The following is a 23,996-nucleotide window of genomic DNA, read 5'->3' on the forward strand; positions in this document are numbered from 1 at the left end:
CCCCCCCAAAAATACTGTTAATTCACTAATTTTCAGATTAATAACACAAATTTAACAGTCGTGTGGAATGGAAAAGTTGTTAGGAAGTTATTTGATTCTTTTTTACTTTTTCATAAGTTTATATAGTAGGGCCAGTTGCTTTTCTTGGAAGGACTGCTTATTTTTTGACTGGACATTCTGGCTCCTTGAAGTTGTTCAGTTTCTTGGAATTTTTCTTGCTGTTCTTTATTGGAAGAGTGATGGACATCAACCTAGTTACTACCATTAACATCCTCATCGAGACAGATACTTCCCCACCCATCTTTTTTGTTCTTAGCATTCTCTTCCTATTTCTCAATCTCTAGCACTTCCATTCCTAGAATGTAAACTTCAGCATCTAATTTTTTGTATTTTTGTACTCTTGATTTTATCTAGTCTTAACCCTGGAATTTCTTAATCTGAGGGATTTAGTGTTTGGAAGAACTGAGTCAAAGTTCTGGCAGACATTGTCACTTTCTTAACGTTGTGTGTTTTATACTGGGCCAGGCCTTAAGGAAGTTCTTAAGTCATTAAACTGTTACCTCTTTCATAGAATCTTTTTCATTGATTCTTACTGTCATGATTTCCCCAGAGTTCTTGTCCATAACAAAATGGGTGGCCATAATCATGAGTGACTGAATGATCTCTGGGACTGTACCAGGTGATGAGATGTTTGTGTGTTTATGCACCAAACGGAAGGATCTTACTAATTCTCTTTGGTGCTGCTGTAGAAACCTTTGCACAAAGGGATAGAAGTTAGAAAACGCTCATAAATTCCCACCAGTCTAGAGATAAGTTTCTAGAGCATCATATTCACTTCAGATATCTCTTTAGAGCTCTTCAGCTGCAGTAGTAGTTTTTCTGCAAAATCTTGGAGAATCATGAATCAGATGGATAACTGAGAAGTTAAACACCTGTTTTTTTTTTTTTTTTTTGTTTGTTTCTAAGCACTTTCATAACCTTTTCGACCTTTACTTGTGTTTGGAGCCTCTTTTCCCTGTGGCATGCTGCACTAACATTCTTAGTTGCTGTCTTGTTTCTCTTGTTCATCTTTTCCTAGGGAGAAGGTCAGGGCAGCAACTAATACTTGGGTGACCTCAGAGAAGCGTGAATTGCGATAACATTGACAGTCATTGGCATCATTTCAGTTGTTTCTTCTGAAGAGTTCAGTCATCACTTTCAAAGATATCTTGGCTGCAGTTGCATTGCTGTCTCTTAACATGCACATGAAATTCTGTAATACTTTATTCATTTTATTCTTGTATTTTGCACTTTTATTCTAATGAGTCACAAAATGAGTGTATTGCTTGTATGGCAATGTAGAAGTTCAAAGAAGAGCAATAGCAAACTTGAGGGATTGATGAGATTCTTCTCCCAGAGATCAAAGCTTTGCAAAATGTTATTGGAAGATCTACATTCAAGACAGTGTAATTGTAGGAGAGCAGCTCTTTCAGCTCTTGAGGAAAGTTGTCTAGCTGTTTTGGGTAGCAGTGACCATAAACATCACCAGCTTTGCCAGTTTTTTGCTAGGTTTATTTGGTTGCAATTTGAAAATCTCCACTTGGATTTGTAGTGAATATTCTAATGCTGTAGAAACTCTCAGCATAGGCAGAGGGTCCACTTTATTAATTCTGTAACTGCTGCAGGTTGCTGGGCAGCTAGTGTTTGTTTCTGCTGGACGTGATGGGTGCATATTGGCTGGCGATAAGCAGCTCTCAGAAAACCTACACCTGACACTAGCCAACCCTTCTCAGCTGTGGCTTGGAATCATGCTTCTGGGTGTGACTAGAAATAGCCTTGGAGCTCGGCAGGTGGCGCCATCTTGGCTCATAGTAGTGTGCTTTAAAAATTAATATTCACAGTAGATTCCCACATCAGTACATCTGCATCTACTCTGTTCTTTTAAGTAGTTCTTTAGTATTTTATTAAATGGGTGAGTCATAATAGTGTTTCTGTTACTGGATATTTAGATTGTTTTATTGTATTATGTACATACACATTGTATGTACAATTGTTGATGCTAATGACTCTGTAGGATAACTTTCTAAGAGTCTGGTTACTGAGTTGAAGGAAGTACATGTTTTTTATTATTTTTTTTACATTTTTATTTAAATTTTAGTTAACATACAATGCAGCATGGGTTTCATTTTGATATGTGTTACCAGAATGCCATCCAGAAAGGTCACAGCAATGTAAACGCTCACCACAAATGTGGCTGAGGTCTAGTTTCTCCATGCCATTGCCAACTTTTAAAAAAAATCTTTATCTAATTATCAGTTAAATGTTCCTTGCAGTGTATTATGTCTCTCTCACTGGGAGATGTGTTTCGTTGTGATGGCATTCTTTTGAAGTTGATTTAGAATTATTTTAGATGGAGCTTACATTCTGTAGTTCTTCTAGTACTTTTTAAAGATCTGTTCATCTATTTAGATTCCCTACCCAGCCCTTGAAAGCAGTATGATTTTGCCACGCCTGTTAAAAGAGTCTGAGGGATGGCCCAGTAGACTATATATTTTTTGAGAGTAAGGAGAGTGTAGTTTTCTTTATATTGAACAGCAATCCTGGCATATAGCAAGTGGGGAGTAAATGGTCTTTTTAAAACCTAAATTGGATTATGCTCTTGTGCTGAGTGAAGTGCTTTAATTTTGTTAAAAATAACCTTTTCAAAGTCTTTGTGAAATATAAACTTGAAAAATTACAGCATAAAATTGTCATCTTGGGTGTGTTGTCTGTTTCATCCTTTAATTCTAAAATGAGGTAAATAAGGAATATCCTAGGACCTGTTTGCTAGGAATAATTAACCTATTTAACATGTAACATTTGGTATTCAGTTTTGGAAGTTAAGGAATGGATTGAATAGGGGATTTGTTTCATGTAACCCATGGTTTTGATTTTTCTGTATTGCAGTATACCATGTGTTAGAGGGGATGTATGCTGGCTAAATGATTTTATAGCCTGGCTTAATTAGACATAACAGTCCAGAGAGAAGGAAAAATGAAGCTAAATTCTGGAAACTGCCAGAATATCTTCAGGCATAGGGACAATACCTGTTGGAAAAGACATTTGAAGTTTTTAATGGAAAAGCGCAGAAAAATAGAATTTTTTTTATAGCTGATTTATAGTATTACACGTTCTTATTAAAATTTTTTAAAGATTTTATTCATTTGAGATGCAGAGATAGAGAGAGCATGAGCAGGGGAAGTGGCAGAGAGAGAGGGAGAAGCAGGCTTCCCACTGAGCCAGGAGCCCGATGTGGGGCTCAATCCCAGGACCTTGGGATCACGACCTGAGCCGAAGGCAGACGCTTAACCATCTGAGCCACCCAGGTGCTCCATATTCTTTTTTTGAAAACAAATTTTATCTTTCTATTTTAAAAATTTTTTTTAGAGACAGAGCAAGGATGCAAGCATGGGGGGGGCAGAGGGAGAGGGGAAACAGACTCCCCACTGAGCAGGGAGCCCGACGCGGGGCTAGGACCCTGAGATTGTGACCTGAGCTGAAGGCAGATGCTTAACCGACAGCCACCCAGACGCCCCAGTATTACATATTCATATTGGATTTATGTATTTTCTGCAGTATCCTTGTACTAGAAAACAAAGCATATAAAGCATATGGTCTTTTTTTTTTTTTTTAAAGATTTTATTTGTTTGACACAGAGAGACACAGTGAGAGAGGGAACACAAGCAGGGGGAGTGGGAGAGGGAGAAGCAGGCTTCCCGCGGAGCAGGGAGCCTGATGCGGGGCTCGATCCCAGGACCCTGGGATCACGACTCGAGCCGAAGGCAGACATTTAACAACTGAGCCACCCAGGTGCCCCTATAAAGCATATAAAGAAACAAACTTACCTTATTAAATTTTGGCCATCTAGGCCTTTTGTTTGCATTTCTTTGTTAGTATATTAGCTAATTATTTTTCTCTGGCAGCATATTCACTTTAATCCTGTATGCCCTGAAATCTTAGTTTAGTGAGCATATTATGTATAATTGTATCTATACACTCATTCCTTTGATCATGGAAGAAAGGGGTGTGGTGAAAACTCTTTAGCATGGTGGAACATGCAGGTTACTTCTTATTTGCTTGGAATTTATTTATATCCTGTGTCATCCAGAAGTGTAATAAAATATAAGGAGGAAAGGAGGAAAAGAAAGAAGCATAATTCAATGACTAAGAATAAAATTTGGATTTGAGTTTTCTTGGCAGCAAAGGTAAAGATGGAAATATGGTAAAATACAGAGCACTAAACTGGGAGGAGGAACAAGACCCAATTTTCCAGGGGTAAATCTTTTCTTGACAGATTTTAAAGAACTGTTCAAGTTGGGAAGTACATAAAAGCTGTTTTTGTTTTGTTTTGTTTGTTTTTGCTGGAGGCCTTAGATAAAGGGTGAGGACTAATCATTAACATTTCAAGCCAGTGAAAGAAATTTTGCATGGGGGTTTGGTTTGAGTTCAGGCTGCGGATGTGTTTTATTTGGGTAATAGGTTTTTTTCCTTAAAATATTTCAAACATTCAGGAGACTACAGAGACCAATATAATTAACATTCACATATCCACCATACACCTTTATCACATCTTAGCATTTTCTCATACTTTCCATTTTTTTATTTTTATTTTTATTTTTTTTTTAAAGATTTTATTTATTTGAGAGAGAGAGAATGAGAGATAGAGAGCACGAGAGGGAAGAGAGTCAAGAGGGAGAAGCAGACTCCCCGCTGAGCAGGGAGCCCGATGCGGGACTCGATCCCGGGACTCCAGGATCATGACCCGAGCCGAAGGCAGTCGCTTAACCAACTGAGCCACCCAGGCGCCCTCCATTTTTTTTTTTTTTTTTTTTTTTAGAAAAAATTGCACATATACTTGAAGCACCTTCTTGGATTGCATTTCACTTTGTTTCCAGAACTAAACACTATCGTGAATTTGGTGTTGATCATTGCTAATGCCTGATTTATGTAATAGAAATACATTCATAAGCAAATCATAATATTGTTTTGCATATTTTCAAACTTGATGTAAACAGTATTCTACCTATTCTGTAACTTGTTTTTTTTTGAAACACGTATTTTTGATTCATATGAAATTCCTGATACATTACCATTTTTGACCTACAAAAATGACAGTTTCATATGGTTCAAACTAATTATACACATCACTTTTATCTGGGGTACAGTTACATTAAAATACAGGTGTTTTTAATTTATCATCATGTTGGTAGGTATTTAGGTGGTTTCCAAATTTTTCCCTTAAAAAACAATGCTACATTGAACATTCCTGATTAGGAATCCCTGTGCACATATTTAAGATCTGTGGCAAGTTTTTTATACTGCATGTTGGAAGCCATTAATGAATGGGTTGTGAAATCAGTTTAGGAATTAAAATAGGATAGAAAGTATCAGTTTGTATTGTAGGCAGTATGGATAAAATGTTTTGTGAAATTGCCACGTATGTGGCTACTAACTTTGTTTTTTGTAAGTTTATTTATTTTTAAGTAATCTCTGTACCCAACATGGGGCTTGAACTCACGACTCCAAGAATCCGGAGTCACACGCTGTTCTGAGTCAGTCAGGCCCCCTATGATTGATTACTAAGTGTGAAATGAAATTCTGTAGTGAAAATTACCCAGAGGTGAAGTTAATGGGTTAGAGGTTATAGATATTATGAGAACTTTTAACTGATATTGCCAAATTACCCTCCAAAATTGTGTCACTTTGTTTTAGCAAGAGAGTATGAGAATCTGCTGTTTCTAAATCCTGTGATCCATGGCATTGTCAGAATTTTTACATGTTTACAAATCAGATGAGGTTTAAGATGATATCACATCATCTTAATTTTTTTTTTAAGATTTTATTTATTTGAGAGAATGAGAGAGAGAGAGAGAATGAGAGAGAGAGAGAGAGAGAGAGAGAGCATGAGAGAGGGGAGGGTCAGAGGGAGAAGCAGACTCCCCGCTGAGCAGGGAGCCCGATGTGGGAAAGTCCCGCGACTCCAGGATCATGACCTGAGCCGAAGGCAGTCGCCTAACCAACTGAGCCACCCAGGTGCCCCCATCATCTTAATTTTTAATTAAGATTTTTCTTGAGTAATTATGAAATTGAGCATTTTTTCTTTTTTTTTTTTTTAAAGATTTTATTTATTTGGCGGGGAGAGAGAGAGAGAGAGAGAGACAGAGAGTGCACACAAGCAGGGGGAGTGGCAGAGGCAGAGGCAGAAGCAGGCTCCCCGCAGAGCAGGGGGAGCCTGATTTGGGACTTGATCCCAGGACCCCGGGATCATGACCTGAGCTGAAGGCATTTGCTTAACCAACTGAGCCACCCAGGCACCCAGAATTGAGCATTTTTTCAAATGTTGAGTGAGTGTTCAGGTTTCCATTTCTTGAATTGACTATCTGCTACAGCTCCCCTCCACCATGCCCATTGCTTTATCTTTTTTTTTTAGAGAGAGAGGTAGAGAGTGTGCATGTTTGTGCTGCCAGCAGGGCAGGGGTGAGGGTGTGGGAGTCTGTGGGGGGGGGGGGAAGGGAGAGAGAGAGACTCCCAAGCAGGCTCCACACCAAGCGCAGAGGCTCCACACCAAGCGCAGAGCCCCACATGGGCCCGATCTCATAACCGTGAGATCATGACCTGAGCCCAAATCCAGTCAGATGCCTAACCAGCTGAGCCACCTAGGCACCCTTGCTTTGTGTTTTTAAATTGATTTTAGGAGTTTATTACATGTTTTGGTTATGTCTGTTAAGTGAATTGCAAATATTTTCTTCTAGTGTATGTCGTGTATCAGTTAACTTTTCATATGATTTTGTTGAATAGAAGTGATTATTAAATCTATCACTATTTTCCTTACTCATTTGTGTCTTTTGTGTCGTAAGAAATCTACTCCATACCCCAAGGTCATTAAGCGTCTCCCATATTTTTTTCAAAAAGTTTTTGAAGGGGGGGTGCCTGGGTGGCTCATTTGGTTAAGCATCTGACTCTTGGTTTCGGCTCAGGTCATGATCTTGAGGTTGTGGGCTAGAGCCCCCACGTTGGGCTCTTTGCTCAGTGCAGGGTCTGCCTCAGATTCTCTCTTGTGTAAGTAAGTAAAATCTTTAAGAAAAAATAAAAAAGTTTTTTTTTTTTTTTTTTTACATTTAGGTTTTGATTCTGCCTGGAAGAAAAATTTTCTTTTGTGTATGATGGTGAGGCAGGGATCTAATTTAATTTTTTATATGCGTAGCCAGTTACGACAGCACTGTTTAACAGAGTGTGTTTTAAAATTTGAATTGTTAATCTTTTAAGCAGTTTTTGGTTCAACACAGTAACAGCCTTTTTGTCTTTCCTCAGGCTGCTTCACATGTTAAAGTTTGTGACTTCTGCGCAAGAGTAATGTGATCGGGTGATTGTTTGATTCAGAAATATATCTTAGAGGAGCAGACAGATACAGAGCACATTTTGTAGATCTCACCCAAATGTCATTTCTCTCAACCACTTTTGTAATAGAAGCTGGGTTGCAGATAGTTTGAGGCTACACTTTGGTGAGGAAACAGTTTGCTGGTTTTTTGTATTGCTGGTTAACATCTTTGGAACTTTGGACTTTGGAAACTAGATAAGCAGGTGTTCGATTGATTTTTTTTTTTTTTAAGATTTTATTTATTTATTAGAGAGAGCATGAGCAGGGAGGAGAGGGAGAAGCAGGCTCCCTCCTGAGCAGGGAACCCGACGTGGGGCTTGATCCCAGGATCCTGGGATCATGACCTGAGCCAAAGGCAGATACTTAACCAGCTGAGTCACCCATGTACCCCTCAATTGACATCTTGTTACTTGAATCTTCAGAATACAGTTGACCCTTGAACAACACGGGTTTGAACTGTGCAGGTCTACTTATACACAGATTTTTTACAGTACAGTACTTTAAGTGTATTTTATGATTTTCTTAAAAAGCTTCTATAGCTTAACTTTATATTATAATGCAGTATATATAGAGTGCCTGGGTGGCTCAGTTGGTTAAGCATCTGCCTTTGGCTCAGATCGGGGTCCTGGGATGGAGCCCTTATCGGGCTCCCTGCTCAGCAGAGGGGGTCTGCTTCTTTTCTCTCTGCCCCTGCTCCTGCTTGTGTTCTCTCCCCCCCCACCTGAAATAAATAAATCTTTTATAAAAATACAGTATATATAATATATGTAAGTCCAGTGTCTTCCCTCCATCTCTTTGTTTTTTAAATCCTTAGAACTTGACTTTATATTTTGGGGATTTGATAAAATAAATTCAGATTTTTACTGAGGACTAAAAATTTTTTTTTGTCATGTTTATGGTATTTATCAGCTTTTTACAAAGTCAAATTTATTGAGTATAGTTTACACTCAGTAAAATTCACCCTTTTTTAGATGTCCAGTTCTGTGAATTTTTACAAACATTACTGAAGGATTTTTAAGTGGCCAAAGTGGACTTGATAACTAGTGGAAAGGCCTAACGTAGCAGCTCAGCACATAACAATTTGGCATCTGTTCATCACTTTGGAAATCTTTATAGGAAGATCTGCATTAGGCATAACAAGAGACCAGTTGTGTGGTCAGCTCCACTGGCTTTTCCCACAACTCTGCTTCATGTGATGATACTTGTCTGTTTTTTCCTTAGGAAAGTTGGTCAGTGTGATGTGGCAGTTAGAACAGGTTCCATGTGATTTTACTTAAAAGTTGGCCTACATGCTAGGGGAAAAAATAGTGTAAATGATACAAATATTGCCTGTGTTTGTATATCCAATATAATTTTTTTTTTTTTTTTTTTTTTTTAAAGATTTTATGTATTTATTCATGAGAGACAGAGGGAGAGAGAGAGAGAAGCAGAGGGAGAAGCAGGCTCCCAAGGAGCAGGGAGCCCGACGTGGGACTCGATCCCAGGACCCTGGGATCATGACCTGAGCCGAAGGCAGACGCTTAACCATCTGAGCCACCCAGGCGCCCCCAATATAATTTTTTAAAGATTTATTTATTTATTTGAGAGAGCGAGAATGAGAGAGAGAGAGAGCACATGAGAGGGGGGAGGGTCAGAGGGAGAAGCAGATTCCCTGCTTAGCAGGGAGCCCGATGTGGGACTCGATCCGATCCCGGGACTCCAGGATCATGACCTGAGCCGAAGGCAGTCGCTTAACCAACTGAGCCACCCAGGCGCACTATCCAATATAATTTTTTAAAACCAAACTGATTTGACGTGTTTTTTTGTGTTTTTAGCAGTTAAGATATTATGAACATGAAGGCTTGAGAAAAATTGAGGTGTTGCCTCTTAGTTATCAACTGTATCATTTACTTAAGGGCTGTATCAGTAACATATGTTGGGAACTTTGCCCATTTTATCAGGTTTTTTTTTTCAGTTTTGTTTTATTGACATTTTTCTACTCAGAAGTGTTCTGAGTGTTTGGGGAAGAATTCCAATTTTAATCAATTGCTTTATTGCCTCCAATATGTAGCAAGGCTCTATGTTCTACCCCATTTTTTGACTGTTTCATATTTTCAACATTGTTGTAAAGTATGATCTGTTACCAGTGTTGAAACTCCTGTATTTGGCATTTAAGTAGTATCGTGCATTTATTTGAGTACAGCTTACAGTTCACAGAAACAGAGTTGTGAATGAGAGCATTGACTTGGGTGTTAGGCAGAGTAGGTTGATTAGGTAGATCAGTTTGCCACTTATAAATATAGTTAACTCAGGCAAATTATTTATAACTTCCCTGGATGTTTTGTCATTTCTTTTTTTTTTTTTTAAAGATTTTATTTATTTATTCATGAGAGACAGAGAGAGAGAAGCAGAGGGAGAAGCAGGCTCCCAAGGAGCAGGGAGCCTGATGTGGGACTCGATCCCAGGACCCTGGGATCATGACCTGAGCTGAAGGCAGACGCTCAACCATCTGAGCCACCCAGGCGCCCTGTTTTGTCATTTCTAAAATGTAGGAAATAATTTTACCTGTCTCCCAGGATTATTGTAAAGATTAAAGAGGGAATTCACGGGAAATGTTCTTTGCATATAGTAAGTACTCAGTGCATGTTAGCTGTTCTCCTCCTCCACACCCACCAAAGGTTTTTGAGCTCCTACTTTGCGTCCAAACCATCCTTGGTGTTGTGATCCAAAAATGGATTCTAAAGGCTTCCTGACCCTAAGAAGTTTCACTGTTCAAGAGGGGAAGACAGGCATGTAAACAGATAAATGCAGTAAATTGTGACAGGTACAGTAATAAAAACATTAATAAGTGAGAAGAATAAAGGAGTCAGTGTCAGGAGCCTGGGGAAGTCAGGGCAATTATTTTCTGCCTCTGAACTTCTTACAAAGTGTGAGTAGTAATTCCCCATTCATTTATTTGGCTAATACCTTATTGAATATAGCTACTGTGTGCCAGTTGCTATTTTAGGTGCTGGGAATATAGGAGTAAAGAAGGCAGTGTCTCTTTCAGAAGCTTTCATTTTAGTGGAAAAGACCAATAGTAAACAAAGAAAAAAAATCGTGGACAAAGAGATTAAAAGGTCATGTGATAAGGAGTGAGTTGTGTTAGGTGCTTTGGATTGTGTCGACGGAGGAGGATTCTTTGAGTAGATAACCTTGAAGTTGAGATCGGCCTGTGGAGAGGGAGCCTGTAGTGGGTGATTATCAGAGGGATGAGCATTCCAGGCTTTGGGAAACCAGGTGACATAAAGCCATTGAGCTTTTGGAGTGTTAGGAGGAGCAGACAGGTCAGTGTGCCTGGAATGTAGTGTGCAAGGGGGAGAGTGGTATAAGATGAGGCCAGAGGAAGGGTTAAGTTATTTAAGTTTTGTAAGCCAGAGTGAGGGTTTTCTAGTTATAAAAGAGAAAGTTATTGGAGGGCTCAAAGCAAGCGAGTACCTTTCGATAAAGATCACTGTGACTGCTGTGTGGGGACTGGATTCTGGATTCTGAGGATAAGGAGTTGGGGTAATTGGGTAACAAAGATGAAACCAAGGAGACCTTTGTAGGCTATTGTATTTAGGACAGGTGAGAGAGATCTTATTTTTTGGCTTGAACCAGAAAGTATAATAGTGGAGAGAAATGGGTAGATTTGGGCCCTGTTTTGAAGACTGAATTAGTAGGACTTCCTGACTGAATTATGACCAGTGAGAGAAATCCTAGAACTTAAGCAATTAGAAGATTGATAGTGCAGTTTACTGAAATGGGTAAGTCTGGAGGGGAGAAGAGGTTTTGTGGGAAATCATGGGTTCTGTTTGGTTAAGTTTGAGGTGCCAATTAGATAGCCATGTAGAGGTGTAGAGATTTTTATACTTGGTGATGGGTTATAATAATTATAGGTTATGGAGTTAAGTGAGAGATAAATATTTGGCAATCACTGACTTGTATCTGCTAGATTTGGTGAGAAAGATTTCAGTGATGACCTTGTTAAGTGTGGCCTCTGGGAATAGAAGATAGGTCATAGAGAGGTATCAGGTGAGGGATGGAGTGAGAACGTGAGGTTAGCGAATGAGGACGGCAACCATAGACTCCTCTTTGAGAAATTTTCTGGTGGAAGGGAAGCAGAAGAATAGTTGTATCTATAAATAAGGCCTAGACTTGAGTCTTGTTTTTATATTTGCCTGGATGCAGTTATTATTTGAGTGCATTCTAGAGATTAAGTTACTTTATGTACCTTATCCAGTCATCTCTATAGTATTGAGGTAAATGGTATTTTTCCTCTTGTATCATGAGAGATTTTAGTCTAGGAAAGTTAAATGACAGTTCAGGAATTTACAAGACAGTGGAACCTGTATTTGTACTCACTTACTTTTTTATCTCATACAGAGTACTTTTCGATATACCAAAATGCCCTTTAAACTTTTATGACTTTGGTTAAGTCCCGTCTACCTTAGAGTTTTTGAAAAGACTACAAGATGAGAGATGTGAAAATTCTTTTTAAGCTGTAAATTGTCACAGAATCCTTGGGAGAATCTTTACTTTTCTTGATTTCCTCTTTTGTAAAATGAGAAACTTCTGTAGGTAACAGAATACAAATCATGTAGCTAATTGTTATTTAAAACAAAAAAACTGATTCATTATAGTTGTTAATAAGATTATACAAAGAACAGTTCAGAAATTTAGCAGAAACTTTATTATAGGAATGCTCTTTGATGCTTAAATACTAATGTGTTATAGGTGTATGTTACATATCACATGGTAATAATTGTAATTATTATGTAAACATTTTATTAATATTGTATCTAATTTTGAGATTAAAAAACATTAAATTTTTAAAAAACTTTAAAAAAATTTTTTAATTTTGAGCTTCTTATGCAAGATAGGATATGAAAAGATTGTGTAGACTCTAGTAAAGTCTCTAGGAAATGATCACAACTTAGAAAATGGATCCTTTATGGAAAAGTTTAATGAATAAGAATTACTATTTTTTTTCAGATTTTATTTTATTTATTTATTTTTAAAGATTTTATTTATTTATTTGAGAGAGAGAGAATGAGAGATAGCACGAGAGGGAAGAGGGTCAGAGGGAGAAGCAGACTCCCCGCTGAGCAGGGAGCCCGATGTGGGACTCGATCCCGGGACTCCAGGAGCATGACCTGAGCCGAAGGCAGTCGCTTAACCAACTGAGCCACCCAGGCACCCCTCAGATTTTATTTTTAAGCAATCTGTACACCCGGTGTTGGGCTTGAACTTAATAACGCCAAGATCAACCAAGTGAGCCAGCCAGGCGCCCCTGAATAAGAATTATTTAACCTGGATTAGTCAAAGTTGAATTAATAATAAGGATTTGCAGAAAGTGTTGGATACTACCATTGTGGAGAACAAAAATAGATGATGTCTTTTGACGTTCACTGTAAATACAATTGACTTCTAGACCTTAAGGACTATCAGACATTTAAAGAAACCCTTGTAGGAGATCCCCATCCGTGGACACGTTTTAAGAATGTATTGAGGGCGCCTGAGTGGCTCAGTTGGTTAAGTGACTGCCTTCGGCTCAGGTCATGATCCTGGAGTCCTGGGATCGAGTCCCGCATTGGACTCCCTGCTCGGTGGGGAGTCTGCTTCTCCCTTGGACCCTCCCCCCTCTCATGCTCTCTCTCTCTCTCTCATGCTCTCTCAAATAAATAAAATCTTAAAAAAAAAGAATATTGAATGATTTTCACTTGGTAATATAAAGAATTGAAACCATCGTATATTTTGAAATCTTGTATTTTGTTTGATTCTTTGTATTGCTTAATGAAAGAAGATTAGATATTGGTTATTTATTGTATTTCCATACTTTTCCAGTTTATCATATGATTAGGAGCTAGGGCCTCAGCCATTTATTTTGTTTTATTTTTTTATTTTATTATATATACATATTTTAAAGATTTTATTTGAGAGTGAGAAAGAGATAGAGCATGAGAGCGGGGAGGGTCAGAGGGAGAAGCAGACTCCCCGCTGAGCAGGGAGCCGGATGCGGGACTTGATCCCGGGACTCCAGGATCATGACCTGAGCCGAATGCAGTCGCTTAACCAACTGAGCCACCCAGGCGCCCGATTTTATTTTATTTTTTTAAAAGATTTTATTTATTTATTTATTTGACAGAGAGAGAAAGACAGTGAGAGAGGAAACACAAGCAGGGGGAGTGGGAGAGGGAGAAATAGGCATCCCGCTGAGCAGGGATCCTGATGTGGGGCTCGATCCCAGGACCCTGGGATCATGACCTGAGCCGAAGGCAGATGCTTAATGACTGAGCCACCCATGCACCCCATCAGCCATTTATTTTTAAAAGTTAAATTTATACTTAGCTAATTCTTCCTTATGCTGTGGGTACCCCATCTTCCAAATAAAAAATGGCAAGGGGAAATGCAGAAATTGAGGATGAAATAATATTAAAGTGGCTTTTTTTTTCTGAGTTATTAGACTTGTGCATTTGTCTACTGAGATATCATAAAGACAACTCAAAACGAACGGGTCCTAAATCAAACTCATGATCATTATCCTAGAAAGCTGGCCTTCCATTTACATTTTTTTTCCACTTCCATTTCTTTTTTTAAAAAATTTTTTATTGCTATGTTAATCACCATACATTACATCATTAGTTTTTGATGTAGTGTTCCATGATTCATTGTTTGTGCATAACACCCACTGCTCCACGCAGAATGTGCCCTCTTTAATACCCATCACCAGGCTAACCCATCCCTCAACCCCCTCCCCTCTAGAACCCTCAGTTTGTTTTTCAGAGTCCATCGTCTCTCATGGTTCGTCTCCCCCTCCGACTTACTCCCCTTCGTTCTTCCCTTCTGCTATCTTTTTTTTTTTTCTTAACATATATTGCATTATTTGTTTCAGAAGTACAGATCTGTGATTCAACAGTTTAAAGTGGCTTTTTAATGCTTATTAGTGTTTGTTGTGATCAGAAACTTCAGAATTTTCAAGTATGACTACCACTACTGGGTGTGTGGTATTTGGCTAGGTCTTCTCACTAGTGGTCCTAGTCTATCACCAACCTCACAAGGCATGATTTAAATTAATTCTTGGTGCTTTGCCTCTGTTAGCCTATTCTTAACCTATAACTCTTTACAGGTTTTCCTGTCTGCTATGGACCTTTGAGGTTGTTAACAATTAGGATATTAAATTTTCACATTCTGAGGGCCAGTAGTGCAATGTCTCTTTGTATTAGTTGGGACACGGTGAGTAGGGTGTGGTAGTTGAAATCTAGTGACATCACTTTCTAGTTTTGGTTTGTTTTTGGTGCAAAATGGTGGTTTTATTAAAGCATGGGGGCAGGAGCCCATCACTTTCTAGTTCTATAATTAAATTATTCAGTGGTAGAGGATGGGCTGCAAAATATGTTCCAGGGTTTTGTTGGCTTTCTCTAAGGTGAAAGTAGCCAATTTCACAGTGACTTGAAAGTTGTATACGGAAACAATTCTAGTGTGGTCTGTCATTCTGTATTGAGGTATGCCTTTGAAGTTCGTGCAGGGTTAATGAGATTTCTGATAGCAAGTTCATGCGTTTCCTTCATTGGAAACCTGAGTGGTACAAAATGTTCTACATGGAAGTAGTGGTATCTTGTATCCCTCATTACCTCTTTCTGACTTCAGTGTGAAGTGAAATATAGTGGATACAAATCTGAACAACTAGTGGAATGGGATTTTTTTTTAGGATGTAATAGTTTATTTCATCAATGGGACCAGCAAGGATAGTAAACGTACCAGATTTTCTTTTGAACATTAGCTTTTTTTTTCTTTTTTAATCACTATCAATCAAAATACTAGATGTATGTTCCATGACTGGCTTAAGTCCTTACAGAATTGGGATGGGAGATTTCTCTCATATTAACTGGCAAGGAAAGTGGTTGATCCTTAGTATTAATACTTAAGGGACACCTGGGTGGCTCCAGTCAGGCAGGCATCTGCCTTTGGCTCAGGTCATGATCCCAGGGTCCTGGGATCGAGCCCTGAGTCAGGCTCCCTGTTCAGCGGGGAGCCTGCTTCTCCCTCTCCCTCTCCCTCTCCCTCTCCTTCTGCCTGCTGCTCCTCCTGCTTGTGCTCTCTCACTCTCACAGTCAAATAAATAAGTTCTTAAAAAAAAAAAAAGGTACGGTGATGGGGGTAGGGGTCACCTGGATACTAGAATGTTGTTTCTTGCTGGTTACACGCTTTTATACTTTGAGTTCTTTGTGAACTTTGCTTTCTTGAATGTATTTTTTATATCAAAAGTTTATTAGACAAAGAGGCAGTGTAGTACTGTAGTATATTTTCCTGAATTGTAGCCTTGATTATCATACCTCACAGTTCTTAAAACTTTAATTTGTTACCTTTTTCTTTATTTTGTAAGCTGTGAACTTTATGGGCTCTAAGCTGAGCATGTTTTTTTGAAATGTATTTCTGTTTTCTTTATTCATCCAGTTTTTTTTTTTTTTTAAGATTTTGTTTATTTTTGTTAGAGTGTACAAGCAGGGGGGAAGCAGCAGGCAGAGGGAGAGGGAGAAGTAGGCTCCCTGCTTAGCAGGGAGCCTGATATGGGGCTCGATCCCAGGACTGCGGGATCATGACCCGAGCTGAAGACAGAAGAGCTGAAGGCAGATGCCTAACTGTCTTAGCTACCCAGGCGCCCCTATTCATCCAATTTTTTTAAAAAAGATTTTATTTATTTATTTGACAGAGAGAGACACAGTGAGAGAGGAAACACACGCGGGGGAGTGGGAGAGGGAGAAGCAGGCTTCCCGCAGAGCGGGGAGCCCGATGCGAGGCTCGATCCCAGGACGTTGGGATCATGACCCGAGCCGAAGGCAGATGCCTAACAACTGGAGCCACCCAGGAGCCCCAAAAGTAAAAATTTTTTTAAATGTCAAATTACCATTAAAAATTGGATAAGAGGGGGGCGCCTGGGTGGCTCAGTCGTTAGGCGCCTGCCTTCGGCTCAGGTCATGATCCCAACGTCCTGGGATCGAGCCCCGCATCGGGCTCCCCGCTCTGCGGGAAGCCTGCTTCTCCCTCTCCCACTCCCCTGCGTGTGTTTACTCTCTCCTGCCTCTCTCTCTCTCTCTCTCTCTCTCTCAAATGAATAAAATCTTAAAAAAATATTTTTTTTTTATTTTTCATTTATTCCCCAAATAAGGATCAATGAATTGAGCTTTTCTTTGCTGATATTAATCATTTATTAATAAAGTTACAGGAGTAGCATAGGTTAAGAATACCAGGAGTGAGGCTGAGTAGATTCAAATTCTAGCTCACCAGTTACTAATTGTATGTTAGTTATACAGACTGTCTTGCTTTATTTCCTCGTCTATGAAGTGGGGATAGTACCCATCTAACAGGGTTTTAACTGAGTTAATTCTTATATATTATTTGAAAGACAGTGCCTGGCATACAGTAAAGCACTAAATAAGTTATAGTTGCTATTACCATTTTTCTTATTGTGAAAAAATACACATAAGAAACTTACCATTTTGACCGTTTTTAAGTTTACACTTCAGTAGCATTAAATACTACATTCAGTGTTTTGTAGCCATCACTACCATCCCAGAACTTCTCTATCACCTAAAACAAAATTAACCATTAGCAATAACTCTCCTTTACTCCCTCCCACTAGCCCTGATAACCTATGTTTTACCTGTGATCATTCTGTAGCATGAATCTGAACTTCATTCTCTTTTGTTATTATTAATAGCTTAATATGTCATTGTATGTTTATACCACATTTTGTTTATCCATTCATCCATGGATGCTAGTAGAGTTTCCATGTTTTGGCTCTTGGGAGTGTTGGTGTATAAGTATCTGTTTGAATGCCTGCTTTCAGTTATTTTGGCTATATATCTAGGAATGGAATTGCTGAATCACTGTAATTCTGTGTTTACCTCTTTGAGGAACTTGTCACTGTTGTTTTTATTATCATTATCATCATTTGGTAAAATGTATGGATGAGCTTTTTTTTTTTTTGAAATTAGTTTTATTACCTGGGTGCTATTAGTGTTGTGGTATGCATGTTTATTGGAAGCTTTGTGTGTAATTTTTCATTCCTTGGATTGAAATTTCTGGTGTGGAGAATTACATTTAAAACTGTGGAGTTGGGCTTGCCTGTTCTCTTTCTCTCTCCCTCTCTCTTTTCCACGCCTAGCGTGGAGTCCAATGCAGGGCTCAGATGACCCTGAGATCACAACCTGAGCTGAAAGTAGGAGTCAGTCGCTCAACCAACTGAGCCACCCAGGCACCCTAGAATTTCCTTTCTTTTTGAGGCTAAGTAGTATTTTATTGTATGTATGGATTACATTATTGACTCATCCACTAGAGAAGCTTGGGTTGCTTCCGTATATTAGCTGTTGTAAGTAATGCTGTTATGCACATGAGTGTATAAATGTCTCTTCCAGACCCTGTTTTCAGTTCTTTTGTATATATACCCAGAAATAGAATTGCTAGATCGTATAGTAATTCTCTTTTTAATTTTTTTGTGGAACTACCATCCTGTTTTCTACATTTTGCCTGCTCTTTTAAAATTGAGGGCAAAATCAAAATCAAAATTACAAAATAGGTGAAGTAATATATTGTACTAATATAATCTATCTTGACAAGCCCAACTGAACTATGATTAAATATAAATAATTTTATTTTATTTTATTTATTTATTTTTTTAAAGATTTTATTTATTTATTTGAGAGAGAGAGAGAAAGAGATAGAAAGCACGAGAGGGAAGAGGGTCAGAGGGAGAAGCAGACTCCCTGCTGAGCAGGAAGCCCGATGCGGGACTCGATCCCGGGACTCCAGGATCATGACCTGAGCTGAAGGCAGTCGTTTAACCAACTGAGCCACCCAGGCGCCCTAAATATAAATAATTTTAATTCCTTTTCTTTTGTTCCCCTGGAGAATGGGACATTCATTCATTCATTCATTCAAGCAACCTATATTGAATGTCTGCTGTATATCTGTTGCAATTTGGGTTTCAGCAGTGAACAAAACAGAAATCCTTGCCCTCATGGAACATGCAAACTATTGGTTTTCTAAAAATACTTTTAGTAGAATAGAGTTATAGAGCTGAAGTGTCAATTAAGTTAGCAATTTCTTCAGGTAGAAAAAATTGCTTTTGAGGTATGTTTAAGTAACTGGTGCTTTTAGGCAATGTAATAACTTTATGCAGTATTATTTGAAGGGAAAGTAATGTCTAAGAGGTGGGAATTTAAAATTTCCCATTGCTTTCCCATTAGAAGCAACCTGGTATTAGTACATTTGACTGGAGTCAAGAGATGTAGGTTCTAGTCCTGACTTTATCATGTAATATATGGTATTCCTGAAGTCTTCACTTTCGTTTTTGTCCCTCTTCACTTCTTTATATAACTAGTTTTTTAAAGTTCTGCACCCAGCATGTAGCCTAATGCGGTGCTTGAACTCAACAATCAATCGTGAGATCAAGACCTGAACTGAGATTTAAGAGTCAGATGTTTAACTGACTGAGCCACCCAGCTGCTCCATACTCTTTTTTTTTTTTTTTAAAGGATTTTGACTGTTGTTAGGCTAGTAACTATTTCAGTGCCACTTTTTATACTGGTAATATCCAGTACTATTTTCAAGCTTATTCTCTTAATTTGTGTTTCCTGATGTCAGCTGAATATTTGTCACTTCAAACTTCATTTCCAAAAACAAATTCATTCTTTTTGTTTTTTTAAAGATTTTATTTCTTTGAGGAGCGGGGAAGTGCGAACAAGCAAGGGGAGTGGCAGAGGGAGAAGGAGAGGTAGGCTCCCCGCCGAGCAGGGAGCCTGATGTGGGGCTGAATCCCAAGACCCTGGGATCATGACCTGAACTGAAGGCAGACGCTTAACGGACTGAGCCATCTAGGCGCCCCCAAACAAATTCATTCTTGTTCTATATTGTTGTCCCCTTTATCATCCCTTCATCTCAGTGAATGCCACCCTCAGGCCTAAGGAAAAGGATCATAGGATCCTCAGCCTAAGCAAAAAACCTGAGTCATCTGATTTTCTATTCTTTGATCTTTATTTAATCAGTCATCCAGATGTTGATTTTTCTCTACCTAGTATATCTTGAATCTGTCCCTTGTTCTCTAATTTCTGAACAGACCTTTCTGTCCTTGTTTGTATATGCTATTTTCTTTGTACAGAATACCTTTCATCTCTTGTGATTGGCAAACCCCCTCTATAAAACCTTCATCTCTTTTGGGCAGAATTAGTGACTCCTGGGTCTCTGCTCCTAGAGCACATGAAATATAGTCTCTACTGTATGTCTGTAGTTCTATAGTTTCATATTTGATTATCCATAGAACAGACTCTTTTTACTGTGTCTTCTGGGAACATAGCCTTAGCAAATTTAAAAGTAAGTCTGTGCCTACAGATAAATTGGTTTGTATCTCTCTCTCTCTCTTTTTTTTAAGATTTTATTTATTTATTTGACAGAGACAGAACGAGAGAACACAAGCAGGGGGAGCGGCAGAGGGAGAGAGAGGCTCCCGGCTGAGCAGGGACCCTGATGCAGGGCTCAATCCCAGGACCTGAGCTGAAGGCAGACGCTTAACTGACTGAGCCACCCAGGCGCCCGAGAACGTATTCCCTAAAAAGAAAAGTAGTAGAATGTGTGCTTGAACGATTTTATACAGAAAATGAGTTTCTTTTCCAACAAACATTGTAAGCATAATAATTCACTCAATAAGAGGATATTTAATCTAGATATTGGGAAAGGGGGCCTTGCAATATGAGGAGGAGGTGTAGGATTTGAAAAACTAGGGGTATTTTCTTTCTCTCCTCATCATCACTTCCTGGCCACCCAGTGATTTTCAAAGACCCTAGATCTGCTCTTCTTGCTGAAAATGCAGTGGCCAGATTTGTATAGGATATCTGCACCTATTCATAGACTCAGAGTACCTCTTAGTTGTTTATTCCTACCAGCTATTTTCTGTCTGTATTGTTTTTTTTTTTTAGTTCTTTGTAATGCAGCACAGTATTCATAGAATCTTGATGAGTGAAAATTTTCTGTGTAAGTAGAATAAAGGTTAACTCTTCTGATTGACAGATACTCAGAAGTCTTCCTTTCCATCTCCCGTATTACTCCTCTTTACTGTTAAGACTCTTAGAGCAAATTAAAGCCTAGTTTCAAATACTTTTCCTATTTTTTATTCTTCCTCACTAGGCAGTCATTTGTTTAATGGTGGGACAGTTCATTGTTTTAATATTTTTGTTCTCTGTGCCTTATCTAAATCTTTTTTCTCCTCCACCCATAATTTCTTTTTGAAACTTGCAGTAGATGATCATGATATTACACCTCAGGACTATTTGTCTTTCCCATTATCCCTCGAATGTGCTGGAGGCCATGAGGCTGAGGTTAGTTTTTGATTCCTAATATTATACTATAATAAATATTTGAACATTGGCTTTTGTGTATTGTTTGAGTATTACTTAGTTTTTGGAGAAAGTAAAAGTTCTTAGATTTTCTTTGACTTGGAACGTTTTTCCTTTATTAATAGTTTAAAAATAATTATTGGGCAATCTTTTTTTATAGTTTTTTTTTCTTTAGAATGACAAGCACAGGAAAGGGATATATATTACCATATGCTTTTTAGTTTTTTGAGTAATGTTTGCTTTTAATAGCTTCTAATTATTTTCTTATCCTACCCTGAATAGTTCGTCTTTAAATTAGTTTCCATTCTCCCCAAAACCTGCGTATATTTTGTTATTTTGCTATGTATTCTATTATTTCTACTTATTTCTTAGGAGAAAGAAGTGTCATCTATATAACTAGTTCTTGCGTTGTAGTAAAACTATAGTAAGAAAGCAGGGGAAAAGCACAAAACTTGGCATTTAGTAAATTTTGTTTGAAGAAATGAGTGAGTGCATGAATGAATATGGAATAAAGCTAAACTCACACACTAGGAAGCAGCCTTGTTTAGTGGTACTGTTTATCCTAGGATCCTTAGCTTACTAAGGCACATTGGAAATGAACAAACAAAAAAAATGTGGAGGAAAAAGTATGTATTTCTTAAGCAACTACCTTATGCCACTATACAGTATGTCCCCATTTCTGAAAGTGCATTGTGATTCTCATTTACATTTTAAGCTAATTTAGTTGTTTGGGAGAATTCTGAAGCATCTCTAGAGATAATTGGATATACCTCTAGGACCTTACATAATCATAATTGCTGCAGTTACGGGTATTAAAGTATTCTTACCAAAGCTTAGGCAGAAAAAGTTATGCTTAGTAGGTTTTTACCCTTAGTAGTGAATTTTACTCAAAATCCTAGGAGACAGATTTTTTGAAAGGACTGTTTATTTTGTTTATTTTTTTTAAGATTTTATACATTTTTTGACAGAGACACAGCGAGAGAGGGAACACAAGCAGAGAGAGTGGGAGAGGGAGAAAAAGGCTTCCCGCTGAGCAGGGAGCCTGACGTGGGGCTCAATCCTAGGACCCTGGGATCATGACCTGAGCTGAAGGCAGATGCTTAACTGACTGAGCCACCCAGGCACCCTGAAAGGACTGTTTAATCAATACGGTTTTAGCAGAAACACTTGAAGAGCCCATTATATTGTTTATGGCTAACCTTTGATTACCTGGGTTTTAGATTATCTAAATTCTTAGCATTTTGTTTCTTTACAAAATTTCTTGGTCAATTTGCTGATGATTAGCACCTCTACATGGAAACAAGCACAGAGTGGAAGAGTGTAAATTATAACTTTAAAAGATTTTATTTGAGGGCGCCTGGTTGGCTCAGTTGGTTAAGCGACTGCCTTCGGCTCAGGTCATGATCCCGGAGTCCCGGGATCGAGTCCCACATCGGGCTCCCTGCTCGGTGGGGAGTCTGCTCCTCCCTCTGACCCTCTTCCCTCTCGTGCTCTCTATCTCTCATTCTTTCTCTCTCAAATAAATAAATAAAATCTTAAAAAAAAAAAAAGATTTTATTTGACCTTAATTAAAGGTTTAGGGGAGAAGCAAGTTAAAACTGTGGCTAACTTTTTAGAGATTTCAATGATTAGTCCTCTTATTATTATATATAATACCATAGATTTTAAGTTTTTTTATATACTGTAACAAGTAAATTATGCTTATCTTATTAAAAATTAGTTTATACCACATGTATTTGAAGGGAAATTGTACCTTGATAAAGCTAACAGTAAAGCATTACACATTTTAATATTCTAGATTCCTTTTTTAAAATTGTGGAAAAATCAGCCCCCCCTTTTTTTTTTGAAGTAGTCTCAGCACCCAACTGGTAATGGAGTGGGGCTTGAACTCACAACTCTGAGATTGAGACCTGAGCTGAGATCAAGAGTTGACAAATAACCGACTGAACCACCCAGGTGCCCCACAATTCACTGTTTTAAAGTGTACAATTCATTGACATTAAGTACATTCACGGTGTTGTGCAACCATCACCACAGCCCAGTTCCAGAACATTTTTATTTTTTTTTATTTTTTTAAAGATTTTATTTATTTATTCATGAGAGACAGGGAGAGAGAGAGAGAGAGAAGCAGAGGGAGAAGCAGGCTCCCAAGGAGCAGGGAGCCCGATGCGGGACTCGATCCCAGGACCCCGGGATCATGACCTGAGCCGAAGGCAGACGCTTAACCATCTGAGCCACCCAGGCGCCCCAGAACATTTTTTATCACCCCAAAAGGAAACCCCCATACCTATCAAGCAGTTACTCCCATTTTCCCTGCAATCCAGCTCCTGGCAGCCAATAATCTTGCTTTCTGTTCATATGGACTTAGCTATTCTGGATATTTCATATAGATGGAATCATAAGATAATATGGCCTTTTGTATTTGATGTCTTTCACTTAGCAGATGTTTTTAAGATTCATCCATGTTGTAGAATGTATCAGTACTTCATTTTTTTATTGTAAAAAATATATATCATAAAATTTACATCTTATCCATTTTTATGTGTATAGTTCATTGGTATTAAATACATTTGCAGTGTTGTGTAACCATCACTGCTATTTCCCGAACTTTTTCATCATTCCAAAAAGAAAATACATGCAATTAAACAGTAACTTTCCACCCCATCCTTCCCCCACCTCCTGGTTACCTCTGTTTTACTTTCAGTCTATGAATTTGCCTATTCTAGTAACCTCATGTAAGTGGAATCATACAGTATTTGTCTTTTTGTGTCTGGTTTATTCAGTATATAGCATATAGCATAATGTTTATGGCATTCATTCATGTTGTAGCATGTATTAGAATTTCATTTCTTTCTATGGCTGAATATTCTATATTATGATTATACCACATTTTGTTTATCCATTCATCTGTTCTTTAAGCTTTTTGGCCATTGTGAATAGTGCTGCTATGTAGATTCCTTCCTGCCCTCTCTAGCTTTACTGGGGTTTAAGTGACAAAAAATTATACATAATTTAGGAGAATAGGATGATTTGATTGATATATATATATATATGCACATATGTATGTATATGCATATAGTGAAGTGGGTACTACAATCAGATAATTAACATATCTAGTACCTCACATAACATATCCTCACCTCCCCCCCCCTTTTTTTTTAAGATTTTATTTATTTATTCATGAGAGACAGGGAGAGAGAAAGAGAGGCAGA

At 38.3% G+C, this 23,996-nt stretch overlaps 1 protein-coding gene and 1 pseudogene across 1 annotated transcript in view; one reads left to right on the forward strand and one right to left on the reverse strand.

Moving 5' to 3' along the window:
• Positions 1-23,996, forward strand: part of ADIPOR2 (adiponectin receptor 2) — a 99,676-nt gene that overhangs the window by 3,498 nt on the left and 72,182 nt on the right. Inside the window, 1 exon segment of the mRNA XM_035729124.1 lies at positions 19,846-20,073. The gene's annotated coding sequence lies outside the window, so the exon portion shown is untranslated.
• On the reverse strand, positions 111-6,602 carry LOC113921597 (annotated as a pseudogene).

The sequence above is a fragment of the Zalophus californianus genome, chromosome 9 (assembly GCF_009762305.2).
Source record: "Zalophus californianus isolate mZalCal1 chromosome 9, mZalCal1.pri.v2, whole genome shotgun sequence".
In the NCBI taxonomy this organism is placed as follows: Eukaryota; Metazoa; Chordata; class Mammalia; order Carnivora; family Otariidae; genus Zalophus; species Zalophus californianus.